This window comes from Protobothrops mucrosquamatus, unplaced genomic scaffold (genome assembly GCF_001527695.2).
Source record: "Protobothrops mucrosquamatus isolate PMUCROS unplaced genomic scaffold, P.Mucros_1.0 scaffold1, whole genome shotgun sequence".
Lineage (NCBI taxonomy): Eukaryota > Metazoa > Chordata > Lepidosauria > Squamata > Viperidae > Protobothrops > Protobothrops mucrosquamatus.
This window is the reverse complement of record NW_015386388.1, coordinates 5,995,963-6,010,915: the sequence shown is the minus strand read 5'-3', so window position 1 is coordinate 6,010,915 and position 14,953 is coordinate 5,995,963. Positions and strand designations below refer to the sequence as shown.

The 14,953-nt window shown below is 38.5% G+C and overlaps 1 protein-coding gene and 1 pseudogene across 1 annotated transcript in view; both read left to right on the top strand.

The window, feature by feature from the left end:
• ASIC2 (acid sensing ion channel subunit 2) overlaps positions 1–14,953 on the top strand; it is a 187,221-nt gene that overhangs the window by 29,048 nt on the left and 143,220 nt on the right. The window lies entirely within an intron of this gene.
• Positions 1–14,953, top strand: part of LOC107303006 — a 55,529-nt pseudogene that overhangs the window by 22,669 nt on the left and 17,907 nt on the right.

The following is a 14,953-nucleotide window of genomic DNA, read 5'->3' as shown; positions in this document are numbered from 1 at the left end:
CCTAGGGGGGGATTTTATAGGGATTTTAAAGGGATTTTATAATTTTTCTAATACAGGTTATTTAATATATATTTTAATTTGGCTTTTAGATATTTATTGTATAGCTCTGTTTTTACTTACCTGTAAGCCGCCCTGAGTCCCTCGGGAGAAGGGCGGGGTATAAATTAAAGTAATAATAATAATAATAATAATAATAATATGCAACTAGTCACAAATCTGATGAGCTCTTAATATTTTTTCATCCATCTATTATAATATGTTTGTAATCATGTAGATTTTTGCATTAACACTTAAAAATGTAAATAGTCAGTTTCTTAAATGAAAATGTAGAGAAGTCAATAAACAGAATGAGAAATCAAGTATATTAATGTTCAATTGGAATGGATGGGGGGGTGTACTATGCAGGAAGCTTAGCAAAATTGGAAACAGAAATGAGAGAAAGTGGTGCACAAAAGTGAGCTTGAATTAAATTTGTGGTTTCCAGTTAGTAAACAGTTCTTGAAGAACAGTAAGGGACATATAATTTATAGTTTGATTGAATGGTTGCCTGCTTTATGATATCAGCCATATACAGCATTTGATTAGAAGAGGAAGAAAATTGGAAGCAATGTCTCAAATGTTTCAGAAATTGTTTTTTTTTTCATTAAAAAGAAGAAGAAGAATGAAAGAAACCTTTGCAAGATAGAACTCCTGTGATCTATATTCCAGGGCAGAGTTTGTGCAGCAACTTGGAAACAGAGGTGATAATCACTGCCTTGTTTCTGAGTTGCTGATTTCATTTCATTAAGTGAATGAGAGGCACAATTTCGGATAGGCAGGGAGCAGCTCAGCTTCTGCTCTGATTTATCAAGAACTGAACTTGACCTCCCACCAGGACGTGAGCAGAATTAATGCCTTTTTAACCCTACCCTGGAATTTATGGTGAAGTTTGCTAGCCTCACTGCCCCTGGCTTTTAAGATAAAGATTTGTTCCAAGATTGATCTCTGATCACTGTGTGCTAATTAGAGGTTATCATATTTGGTGGCTGTAAAAAAGCAGAACCTACAGAGGAAAACACACCAGTTAATTTTCACAGAAATTAGGACTAATATTTGCACATGGGCAATAGGACTTGATTGCCATCCTTTAAGCACACAGGGTTAGAACAATTTAATTGGTGGAATAAGTGATAGGGGTACCAGAGCATTCAGTCCCACTACCTCATATGCAAAGATTTCTATCATATTTTAATGGAGCTGATTAATCTCTGGATACAGAGTGGGATGCTTAGGATTGGAAAGTATGTTTTTCTTCCTTTCTTTGTTTTGTCTTGTATATAGACATCATGAAAATCAGTGAAACAAGCAAGTTAGATGCACATTCTTTCTTTCTGTGTTTGATGAATATATTTTCTAGCCACTATCTAGTTTTGGATTATTTTCCAGAGAACAATAAATAAAACATTTCAAAACAAGGTGATGAGTAGAACAATAGCACAGTTCCTAAAATATTCTTTAAAAAGAAACTGGAATATTCTCATACTGCACGATTTGAAAACACTTGTGATTTGCACCCAAAAATGAGCCCTCTTCTAGCATAGCTGAATGAAATAAGCTGTCATCTGTAAAGCTTTATGCTGTAATAAATTTATTAGTTTTAATAAGTCTGCGTTTTCACTCCAGTGAAGTGATTCTGCCATAGAAGCCTTAAATGAATAAAAGGGGACTGATAATCTTACATCCGCCACCAGGTCATGTTGCCATTGCTCCGATAAAAAAATCAAGTTTGGCATGTGACCACTGTCCTGAGTCAGGCCAATTACAATCTGAGTGGCCATGAATTCCTGGGCTGCTTCTGAAGCTGCACCCAGGGATGACAGATTTAAGCCTGGGAAACTCCACCGCCAGCCCAGAGACGCCTCCAGCAGCTCAGGCAGAGATGTTGCTACACAGCAGGGAGGCCAGTGTATTAGCAACAATCCCATCTGATCCTGTGAGCCTAGTTATTTTCTGAAATAACTACATCTTCTAAAATATAATTTTATTGAAAATCTTTTTATTTTCAAAAACAAGGGAAATACAAACTAAAATAGAATGAGAAGGGGGAAAAAAAGGAAGAAATAAGAGAAACCTAAAGTGCAAAAAGAAAAGAAAAATGGAAAGAAAAATAGAAAACAACCCCAAAAGATATAAAGGCTCACGGGATCAGATGGAGTGTCCATCCCACACTCCTATTACCAACAGCAAAATCTCTTGATTTACTCCTCCACAGTAATATCCCCCTCATCCAATCCTATTTCATTGAATTACTAGTGTGGGGGGAAAAATAGAAATGAGAATATGTGTGTTGTCTAGAGCAGGGGTCTCCAACCTGTGGACCGTTGCCCACTACCGGGCTGTGGCCGCTTGGCCACCAGGCCATGTGAAGGGATGGTCAGTGCATGCACACACGCGCGTGCACTCACAACCCCCAGACTCGCACTAGAGGTGAGTGTCCCGCCGGTGCTAGCACTGCCCCGGCTCCCTGAGCATCCTGCCGGCACTAGTGACACCCTGCCCCCGCATCCTGCCGTCGCTAGTGCCGCCCCGCCCTGAGTGTCCCACTGGCGCTAGCGCTGCCCCACCCCTGAGTATCCCGCTGGCGCTAGTGTTGCTCCACGCCCCTCCAGTCCACGGAAAAAACGCTCTCCACGGAACCAGTCCCTGGTATTCAAAAGGTTGGGGACCTCTGGTCTAGAGTTTCTGGAGCAAAGGCAGGATATAAATACAATATTTATATAAGAAGGTGGTAAAGTGGGCAGGAAAGGTAAAGTAAAACGATAGCTGTTATTTAATTCATTGAGCTTGCATTAATTCTATTTTTGAGATAATTCTGTTGGAGTGGACTGCAAGTAATCAAATTAATTTTTGACATGTTCTTAGTAATAAATGTATACTCTCTTTTTTCAACCTATGCTTCAATCTAGTGATTAGCAATGATGCACATGAACTTGTTTATCCTTCTTTCCTATTTTTATAATATCTTTTTGGGAAAAAAAATCTCTAAAACTAAGACAACCAGGATAGACATTTCAGTGTACCCTACACTCAGAGATGATGTGTAGAAATTATTTGGATAATCAATTTTACACCACATATCTCTTTAAGACTGATTCAAACTTAAGTACACTTATTTCCTATGTAATGTGCTGACAAAAATTAATGGCAACTTACAAAAATAGTTTGTCAGACCTTGAAAATTTATCTGTGATGGAGGTCCAATTTAGGAGAGTTCATATTTTTTAAAAAAAAGCTAAGGAATGGAAAGAGCTTAGCTTTGATTGTAAAGCTGTGATTATAAAAATATTAGTCTTTTAAAAAACGGACGGTTCAGAAGCACATTTCAATTAATGAATTAGAAATTTTATTGGACTAGACTGTTTTTGAAAGTTTCTTTCTATTTACCTCTGTTATTCTAATTATGTACAGCAGTATTTCTTAATACAGAGCTGTTTAGGTATGTTGATGTGATTTTTTAAATCTTCCTTAGCCATGGGCCATTTGGCTTAGGTCTGGGGAGAGCTAGAGTATAGAAAGTATTTTTATTTTCTATGCTTGTAAAAGATCTTGCCTTCTCTCCTACCCGTGCTTAATCTCTGCCAGCTTACCAAGCTAAAAATGCATCCTATGTGCATTAAAAATAAAACATTTCTAACTTGATTTTCCTCCAAAGAGATCAGGGCAGCATATTTTCTGCTCATCTCCTCTTCTTTACTCTCACAAGAACTCTTTTAAGAGATATTGGATTAAAGCCTTATCTCCATTTTCTGCTTGTCCCATCATCAGTACAGGTAGTCCTCAATTTACAACCACAATTGAGCCCAAAATTTATGTTGCTAAGTGAGAAATTTGTTAAGTGAGTTTTGCCCCATTTTATGACTTTTCTTGCCACATTTGTTAAATGAATCATTGCAGTTGTTAAATTAGTAACACAGTTGTTAAGTGAATCTGTCTTCCCTATTGACTTTGCTTGTCAAAAGGTTGCAAAAGGTGATCACATGATCCAGGGACACTGCAACCATTATAAATGTCAGCTGTCAAAAGCATCCAGATGTAAATCATGTGACCATGGGGATGCAACAATGGTCATAAGTGTGAAAAATGGTCACACTGTAACTTTGAACGGTCACCAAACAAACGATTTGTAAGTCGAGGACTGCCTGTATAGTCCACCGTTCCTTGAATGTAAGAATGGATGATGAATGATATCACCCTCGACTATTCATAGTCTTTTATAAATTCATCCACCACTTGCTTCACTGCTTCAAAACTACTTGAATTCTCTTCATTCTGATCTAGCAACATCCGTTGTTGAGAATACCTGTTATTCTCCCTTCTCTTCAGCAACTGTCTATAGCCCTGTACATCCATTCTATCTTGGGCTGCTACACTCAGTTGGTCATCAGTTTCCTTTTTTCTTCTTTTTGATCCAGCAATGGTTCATAAAAACTGTGGAGTCCCTTTGCTTCCTGGCCATCGTGTTTTCCTCATCTTTTCTGTCAATATACCACTGTTCAATCCTTGTCCTCTCTCTCTCTATTTCTTTCTTTCTTTCTTTCTTTCTTTCTTTCTTTCTTTCTTTCTTTCTTTCTTTCTTTCTTTCTCTCTCTCTCTCTCTCTCTCTCTCTCTCTCTCCCTCCCTCCCTCCCNTTCTTTCTTTCTTTCTTTCCCATATTGTGCCCTTTCTACTGCAGGGATGAAGGCAACTACATTGCTATATTACTACATTAATTACTCCAGTATTACATTATTGCAGTAATGTAGGCAACTTGGAATCTATCTGTAGATGTCTTGGCTTCTATGAATCTGAACCATTGCTAAGCTTCTGTGAACCCACAATGTGTTTACTTTGCTTTAATCGTTAATCGAAGGAAGGAAGGAAGGAAGGAAGGAAGGAAGGAAGGAAGGAAGGAAGGAAGGAAGGAAGGAAGGACCAGAGAATGTGGGAAAGGGATGTAAAGGCATCCATATATACAAACTTAAGAAAAACAATGAGGAAGGAACAGTCCCTAAGGAACTTTGAGGAGGAAACAGTCCTAAGGGAAAAGCAGACATTGATAGATTTGCCCAGATAAGCCAGCCAATGAGGCTTGCCTTTGCTCTGGGAATAGAAAGGGTAGAGGGGGAAAATCAGTCAGGGATTATGATGGTTGTACTGTAGTTTGGATCAAAGATAAATCTGCTTCTGTTGCCAAATAATTACAGTCCAGGTCGGAATTATTATTACATTGGCTTCAGGATCAACTAGGAGCTGAACAAGAGACAAGAAACTAAGCTGCCATGTTGAATTGTCCTAAGAGATAATTATCCTAAGAGATATTTTATTACTCATTGAAATTGATAATTGTTTGGAAGAAAGGCAAAATACATATTTGTTTGTAAATAATTAGAGATTTTTTTCACTTGGCCACATAATATTTTGTCCATACTGCATCACAGGTGTTCTCTGTGCTGTAGATTGTTTATAGAAATTGTATCTTAATTGCCAGTTAGGCTATTTAGGAGCCAAACATGGTTAGGAGGAAATGCAGGGAAAGGGTGTAGGGGATGAGCTTTAACAATGGCACATGTATATATGTGTATATCTTTCACCACTTAACAACATGGGAGAGTTTCAATCTTACTAATTGGAAGTATGATTCACAGTTGTAGTAACTGAAAATGAACACCTAGAAAGGGAACAATCCATAAGAGAAAATCAAACAGCAGGAAGAGGCAATTAATAGTAAGCAAGAGGTCAAAAGGAAGTTAATTCTCTCATAAGAAGTGCCATCTGGGTTCTTTTGTCTGCCACATGACTGACAGTTATGGTGTCATTTTTCAGAGGAATAGTCTCTGAAAGTATGTTTGCAGCAGAAACAACAAAATATGTGGGTTTGAACATAAAAGCAAAGCTGAAGTTGAACAAAACAGAATTGGATAAATTACCTCTTCAGAGACTTGGTTTGTATTACGATTAATCTGTTAACCTGTTATTTGTTTAACTATAATTGATTGACTAGATTGCAACTGGTAGACTTTCTGAAATATATTTTATCATAAACCATTATCTACAAACTGTATCACACTGCGTTTAGAAATCCAACTGTGCTATACTATAACAACTCAATGCATTATTCCCACTTGAATCTTGATTGTTGTTTCTGTTATCTATTAACATTTCCATACGATTTTGTGCCATCTGCTGATTTGTTACCTCCACCTGGTCAAGTACTAGCTCGTGACAAAACCCTGTTGGTATCACATTCAGTATTTTCTTCCAGTTTCATAGTAAAATATAGGTTATCTTTTATTATTGGCTTTCAGACCAGGTAATGGATCCTCTTATTAGACACTTTAGCCAACCTCAATACAGGAGAATATTTGTAGCTCAGAGTTGAAATGAGAGATCTAGTGCTAGTGATGATGTTACCTAATTTGGGTAATGAAACATCTGTAAGAAAACAACGAAGCTCAGAAAGCATCCAAGACTCCTCATTTGCCAACCCCTTGTTAATTAGCTTGTTAACCAGAATAGTTCTTTGCTGAATATCTTGGTAATATCACAATACAGTATGTTTCCATTATAATTCCATAATTTACTAAGGAAAGAAATAATGATTTTTACATACGTAATTGAAAAGACAACCAAGAATATACCTCATTACAAATTTTCTGATGTCTGTGAATGTAGGAATTAAGCAAACATAAAATGCCCACTCAAAACAAATATGTAAACTTAGAGGAGGATTCTGCATACATACTGTTAACAAGCTAATAAAACCCACTGAATATTGATGAATTTACTTTTGAGTAAATATACTGTTAGAATCATAGCAGTCAGTTGAAAGGAGTCCAAAGATTCAACTATTTTTCTTAATTTGCATTTGTTCTGCTTAGTTTCATCTTTAACTGCTGCAAATGTCCAATGATTTTTAAAAAGTAAGCCTTTTTTAATGAAAAATCTATTTGTAGGTCAACTTGGTTGTTAAGCATATACTTCAAATAATGGGTACAAAAGCTATTTCCCATGGATTTTTCTAAATGTTGGCGGTGCTCATAAACTCACTTTTAACATTAAATACTTGTCTTGTTTTTGTACGCCACTCTGTTAATTCTAGCACCACCTTTTCCATAATTATGTAATATTGTTTTCCTATCAGCTGTTGTTAAATATGGAGACCAAATTTGAAGCTGTAAATCTCTTTGTTTCACTTTAGTAAAGTTACTGGCTAGTAAATTTTTGGCTAGATTACAGATTATAACTTCATAGTGTGCTTCATGTAATATTTTGAAAAAACGTTTCTCCTTGGAATATAGTTAGCCATCAGTATTAAGCCTACAAGTATCTGGGCAGTTGGACAACATCAAGCATAGATAAGTTAAAAACTGAAATTTGTAAAGAATGCATCCAAAGAGTGTGGAAATTGCTGAAGGCAAAACTGAATAATGGAAATACCATTACCTCTGGAATTACTAACTGAAACATACGGAAGTGGACAATTTGGATCAGAAAACAAGAAATTGACAAAATTTCCATCTGTCAGTTACAAAAAGCCACAATGCTTGGTTCCATGTATATACTATTTTGATACATTACAATATCCTATGTTTTGGGGAAGAACTTGATGTATATGAAGGCTAACAGCAGCTAAAGAACTGACAGCTGTGATTCCTCATAGTCGAATATTAATAAACAAGTAAAGTCTGTAGAGTGGACATTGCAGTACCTGAAGAAGCAGAATAGAAGAGAAAGAACTGGAGAAAATACAAAGATCTGCCAATAGAAGTGGAAAGACTTTGCCAAAAGAAAGCAAAAACAGTACCAATGGTAATATGTGCCTTGGGTGTAATTGTAAAACATCTGAAGCATCACTTTAACACCATCAGCATTAATAAATTCACCATAAGTCAATTTCAAAAGGCAACTTTATTTGCAATAGTTTAGATCCTTGACAATACCTTTATTACTATCAAACAATATCTGCTTATCCCAGGCCCTTGGGAAGGGCTTAATAGGTGGATAAAAATGCCAAGTCCATCTGGTTGACTGTAACCAACCATGATAATAATACGCTTATTCTGCCAAATTTTCAAGGATTCTCACAACAATTAAAAAATTACAGTGATATCAATAACATAAAAAATAAGGATACAAAGGATGATAAATGCAGCGAGTCATACTCTCCCTCCCCAAAGGCCTTGGTGAAGCTAGGTTTTTACAGCTGTTCTGAACAATTCCAGATCTTAGGAAGAACTTCATTCCAGAGGCAGATGCTTTTACAAAGAAGACACACTTCTGTGGTTCTGAGAGATGATATTGTTTAATTGAAGGGACCTGAGGTGCACCAACCTTGCAGGATCAAATCTGTGTGTCCAGTTCCCCAGAATTAATAGTCTTGGGGGACTTCACTCTACCATCTTTTGAAGTGGGGCCTGAGATGATATCAAAGGATGCAATTGTATTGTCTGATGTTTTTTCTGAACGTACCTGCAGTCAGTTCTCATTGCTATGTACATTGAGGCTGAATGGGACAACTTGCGGCTGATTCACCTCAGTTTGCTCACTGCAGCTGACTTGCTGCAGCTGACTCAACATGGCCGACTCCGTGCAAGATAACTTGCTGCAGGAGAATTGCAGCAGGCCTTGTCTTGATTTAGATTTTGAGCCTTCTCAAGTTAGAAGTCCTTGAAGCTGGGGTGAGCCAGAGCATGGAGTCCCAGCAGCCTATAAGCTAAGGTGTTTGCTCCATCGGCCAAACCATGGAGCAAACGCAGCACATCTGGGTAATCCCTACATGGATCCAGGCTCAGGATGTGTCTACAAGAGGGAGTGTGCTGTCACCCCCGCTTCTTCCTGGCACACCCGCTACAAGGGCCAACTGCTCTGCTGACAGCCAGGTATGGGTTCCAGGCCTCTGGCCTCACCAAATGCACAGGGCTGGAAGGGAAATCAGTGGGCTCAGGGCTCTTCACCAGCTTTCTTTTAAAAGGGGTCGCAGATTTTTCCAGGGCTATTTACTTAGTCAGGAAGAATTTCTAATTGATCCAGTGGCATTTTCCCAGCCAGTCAATGAAAGATTCCTTAAGGATTTCTGGGACTGGCCAGTTTGTTCTCACTCTGCCACAAAGAGTCAAATGGCTGAAAAAAAATGGCTGACAGGAACACCTTTTGGGGTGAGTGCCACCGTACCTGCTGCTCCTGTGAAACCATCTTTTTGTCTTAAAAAAAGAGAGACCAGCATAGTTAGAATAAATCTCTGTAAGCCCCTAAACTTGAGTTTTGTGCAAATTGATCATTCAACTGCGATACCGGCTTTCCCAAATCAAGCAACATATCCAACTTCAATCTGCTTTTAAAATGAAGCCACCAAAGAGCCCCAAGCCCACCATTTCCCCTTCCAGCTCTGTGCATTTGGCAAGGCTGGAGGTGTGGGACCGATACATGGGTATCAGCAGAGCAACTTGCCCTAGGCCTGGATCCATGCATGGACTACCCGGATGTGCCACGCTTGCTCCAAGCTTGGCTGATGGAGCACATGCCTTGGCCTAAGGGCTGCTGGGATGCCATGGTCTGGCTCACCCCTACCTTGAGGACTTCTAACTTGAGAAGGTTCAAACCTAAGTAAGACAAGACCTGCTGCAATTCTCCGGTGGCAAGTTGTCTTGCAGCAAATTGGCGATGGCAAGTCAGCCATGGTGAGTTGTCCTACACCCAGTGGTGGAATTCAAATATGTGAACAACCAGTTCCCTGTGTGGAGGCCCCACTTCAAAAGTCCATTCTGGGCCTGGGCAACAAAAAATTAGCTACCGGTTCTGCCAAAGTGGTACGAACTGGCTGAATCCCACCATTGCCTACACCCAAATTCAGGAGTTCATTAGGTAGATATTACAAATTGCCTGTCCTGACCTTTCCCTGCATACAGCAGAAATTGGTGGTTTCTCTAGAAAATAGGAATGCACAACAGTGAGGACAACCTTTCAGCACAAATATTACATCGTGAAAGTCATGCATTTTGCATCATGCTGTTGAATTTGTCTTGTTGAAGGGGAGTATTGTTGTATTGAGAAACTCTTACAGAAATCAGTGTTTACCATATATTGTCATGTTGATCTTCCCTTTCCTCTTCCCTCTTTTCTTGTTTTGTCATTTTGCACCAGGGTGCTGTTCACCCTGTTGATCCATGACTGTTGTGCTAGGTTTGCCACCAACCATATTGTGAAGTTCGCAGATGATACAACAGTAGTGGGCCTTATTCATGATGACAATGTGGATGCTTACCGCAAGGAGGTTGAAGGGTTGGTGAACTGGTGTAAGGAAAACAGCCTAGTTTTAAATACCGGAAAAACTAAAGAGATCATTGTCGATTTCAGGAAAGGCAGTCACAGCCACACTTCTCAGTGCATTAATGATTCACCTGTGGAGATGGTTACCAGCATCAAATTCCTGGGTGTGCAGCTAATGAGTAGGCTGGCTTGGTCGCTCAACAGCGAGACACTGGTGAAGCAGGCACAGCAGTGCCTGCATTTTCTGCGTCGCATGAGAAAAGCACATCTTCCTTCCCCTGTCCTTACCATTTTCTACAGGGGTATGATCGAGAGCATCCTGTCATACAGCATCACAGTCTGGTTTGGAAGCATCACTGCTTCAGATAGGAAGGCGGTGCAGAGAGTGATGAGCATGGCCGAAAAGATCATTGGCAGTTCCCTCCCTCCCATCCAGGACATAGCACAGAAGCGTTGCTTGAGCAGGGTCCATAAAATTATCTGGAACACTACACATCCTCTTCACAACCTGTTTTCCTTGTTACCTTCTGGGAGGAGGCTTCGTGGTATCCGAAGCAGAACATCCAGATTCAGCCATAGTTTCATTCCATATAGCATCAACCGTGTGAACTCTCAAGCTTCCTCCTTCCGTTATATATTCAAGATGGACAATATTTAATATTTATTTGTTATATATATGTAGGGGTGTATATGTTATATATATGTATGTTGTATATAGTATGTTTAGGTGTGTGTCATGTACATGTTTCACTTTGAGAGCGGGCAACTAAATTTCATTTTTGATGTGTGCTGTTGTGCCCACAGTAAAAAAATGGTAATAAAGGTTATCTTATTTTATCTTTCCTTGTGATTCTGGAGATATACAGCCCTTTGCATTTTCTGTTTCTTCATTTTTTTCCCCGGCAGCATCTTGACAATGTTTAGTGTCACTTCTTGACCACAACATCTTTTCATGTATTGCTGACAATATTTTATTTGAATTTAACTTTTTTAAAAACACAACGTCGTACATTGCCATTTTCACCTCAGAACAGTTTGACTCCTTCATTGAGTCACAAGAAGCTGACAAAGACTGCTTAAAAATAGAATCACATGACTTCCTGAGGGCTAGAGTAGGAATTGGTCTATATGATCTTTGGTAGCTGAAAGAGGGGCCAGCCTACACTCAGTTTCAGACTAGGAAGCAATTGAAAAACGAAATGGGCAAAGACCAAGATATAGTAGCTAATGTATTTGACTGACACCAAGAGATCCAATTTCCACTCCCACAACAGCTCACTTGGTGACTTTCAACCCAAGCAACATCACAGACTTGTAAAGAATAATAGAATGGAGCACTACGTATGTCCTTTGAGTTCCTGAATAAAGATAGAATATAGATACATTTGCATATTTGTGTGCCGGAGAAGGGACAAATAAAACTGTCACAGAACATGGAAAAGGATAATCACATCACCACAGCAGCAATGCAGCAATATTCAGTAGCATTGAAGCAGCCATAACTTCTCCAAATTTCATTCCCTTGGAAGTCATGGGTCCTGGATTAGACACATTCTGTAAGCTAACCTATTTGAGGTAGCTGGTTTCAAAAATTATTGTTCCATGATGCACCATTTTCCCAGGTAAAGTTTATGACAATGAGAATTTTAGTTGCATATGATTTGGATGGATTTAATGCCATTTGTTGAAAACATTTTGTTTTATTGAAAACATAAAACATTAATGCCACTTGTTGAAAACACTTGCATTTATGCCAGGGATTGGCAATTAATTTTCCCAAGTGGCCACATGAGAAATTGGGACTCGCATAGAGGGCTGCCACTTCCAATTTAAGTAGCAGAATTCTATAGTCAATTTTGCATTACTTAACCTGTGATATTTATCTTTTTTATAATTAAAGCTGTTTTATTAGTCATGGGAAGGGGCAAGAACCTTCACAGGCAATCCCAGGCAAGTTCATTCAAGCATAAATCCCATTGTGCTCAATAAGCACATTTAAGTGCTTCTCTGGATTGCAAACAAGTATTCTGTTCCCTTGCCACTGTCTCTGCCTTATTTAACAAATCTTTAAGTTTCTGCAATTTCATCAACCATTGTGTTTTCATAAATTTTTAATTATAAGAATGAAACTTATTTTCTTTTTAAAACAGACATGAAAAGGTTCTTGGAAAGCTAAATTTGGCAACTAGTAACTTTCAAATATTTGGCTTAAAAGTACCATGAAACAGGAGGGTAATAATATACAAAACACTGCATGAGGAGATAAAGAATACAACGTTTTGTCTAGAATTATGGCAGAGTTAAGTAAGATATTCTTGGTTTAGTTTCAGTCTCCTGTACTCTTACTATTCTAACTTAAAATGCTGGGCATTTTTTCATGGATTTCTAATTTTTGTTCATTCATGTTTGAATTGGCAGTGCTTACTGTTTAAGAGGGGAACTATTTTTCTTCTTTCCTTTGCAGTAGTATATTGCATGATTCCTTTGATCTTTTAAAGTCACATTCAACAACTTACAGTTTGCAGCTGGATATAATTCCTGGAGCAACCCAAGATCTCTCTTTTTTGTGCACTTGAGGGATTAAAAAGATGTTTTAAGCTTCAGTTTTAGCACATTTTTTAAAAACCTCTCATCTCCCTATAATATATATACCTATCTAGATTTTAGAAAGTTATGCCAGTGTTCTTAATCTAGATTTTAGAAAGTTATGCCAGTGTTCTTAATCTATTATTTTAAATTAGAGTAACCATTTATTTCTTGGAAAGTACCTGTGAACAACAGCATGGCAAAAAACATATTTTGTATGTGTTCTTTCTCCGCAATTGTATCTTCATACTAAGAAAAGTCTATATCTTGTAAGGATCAGGAAACAGGTGACAGGCCTGTATGAACTATGGCAGCCTTGAAATGCTTTTTCAGCAACATGTTAGTCTAGCTTCTACCATTATATGTGCTATGCAAGATAGCTTTTTATTGGCTATTGTGCTGTATGGCAGGAAAAATAACAATAACTTTGCTCCTTATTTAAGCCTCTTCCTCGTCCATGAAGCTAGTCTGGCCAGGAGCCTTTCACTCAAAGTGAATGGCTTTCAAATCAATGTCTTCTGAATCAGCGCTACTGTTCATTTCTAGGTATTCTGGCTTGAATGAGAAAGCTAAGAAAGCCAGCGAAGATTGGTTACATATTAAGAGAGAAAGGCGCACAAACATGTAATATCAGGGAGTTGAAGACTCTGTTACTTAAGGTATATAGGCAAGTGTTGTTCCAAGACTTGCCTGTGGTCCATTGAAGCATTTCATAAGCTATAAAACAAGAAGTGGCTCTTAAGACTTGCTTGCTTCCAATTCTAGATCTAAAACTTTTTACAAAATCTCAAATTTCCAAATAGCTAACAAAATGGGAAACTATGGGAAAGTTGTCTTCTCATTTAATGGAAGAGGTATATATTCAGGCGGAGAAGACCCAAATGAGATGGTGAGGATTTTGCCTGAATACTGGTGACCTGGATAAGTTGACATACTCCAAATGCACTTGTTGGACATCTGATCCTGGGGACATCCTTGGATTTTCTTTAATAAAATAAGCTATTTTAAAAAAAATCCACTTCCTGAATTTTCAGACTCTGAAAGTGTTATTAGTGTTAATAAAAAGCAACCTGTGAACTTTCAATGTTAATCAAATCGGGAAACAGACACTATGTGAACTATTGGGAAATTGTTGTTATAGAGTACAATCACAGCATCATGAAAGCACAACATAAATTCTTAATCCCTCTCTTCTTTCTTATATGGAAGAGAATCAGGCTACATTGATGCTTACAGGATAGTCACTGAATTCCTTTTTCAAGGCCATCTCCATAGTGCTAAATCCTAATTCCCTTGGCTCCACCTAATACAATGAATCCATCGGCTTTAACTTGAACTGCTGACTTCTGTTAACTTCAAGAATGTAGTTTTCTTAGTACAAGTGGTTTGCCATGGCTTTCTTCTAGGATGTTTCTTAGCTTCCCAGGATAGCCTATTGGCTGCAAATTCCTTGGAGTTCTTTCATCCAAATATGAACCAGTCCTTTTTTGCTCATCTCCCGAGGCCAGATAGGGTCAGCCAAATGCTTCCATCTGCTGAGATTATTATATGATTTCCACTGGAGGCACAGAAAGGATAAGCAGATGGACGATAAGCTATGTATACTTAATAAGCCGGATGACTCTGGCTCTGTATTTGCAGTATCCAGGAGATAAAAAGAGAAGAAAGTCTATAGAAAAATTTTTAGATCTTTTATTGGATAGTTGCTTTGTTTTCCCTCATTTTCTTCCTGAAATACCCAGATGTAAGCTGTGACCCTTTAAATTAGCCCCATATGAAAGTGGTCCTCATCATTTCCAAAGTGTTGTCGTATGTGCTGCTTCTGCTTTTTGGCATTTCAGAAGAGGTCAAGGAATCCACCTCTTTTTCAACCCATTTAATATATTGTTGTTGTGTTCTTTGTATTCCCCCCCCCCTTAATCCCCTATGCATATCCTGATCACCCATTAAGGGTGATTGCCCTTCACCATTGATCGCCCATTAAGGGTGATTGCCCTTCACCATTGATCGCCCATTAAGGGTGATTGCCCTTCTCCATCTGCATACAGTTTCATGCCCGTTGCTGGTTGGCTAACTAGCAAC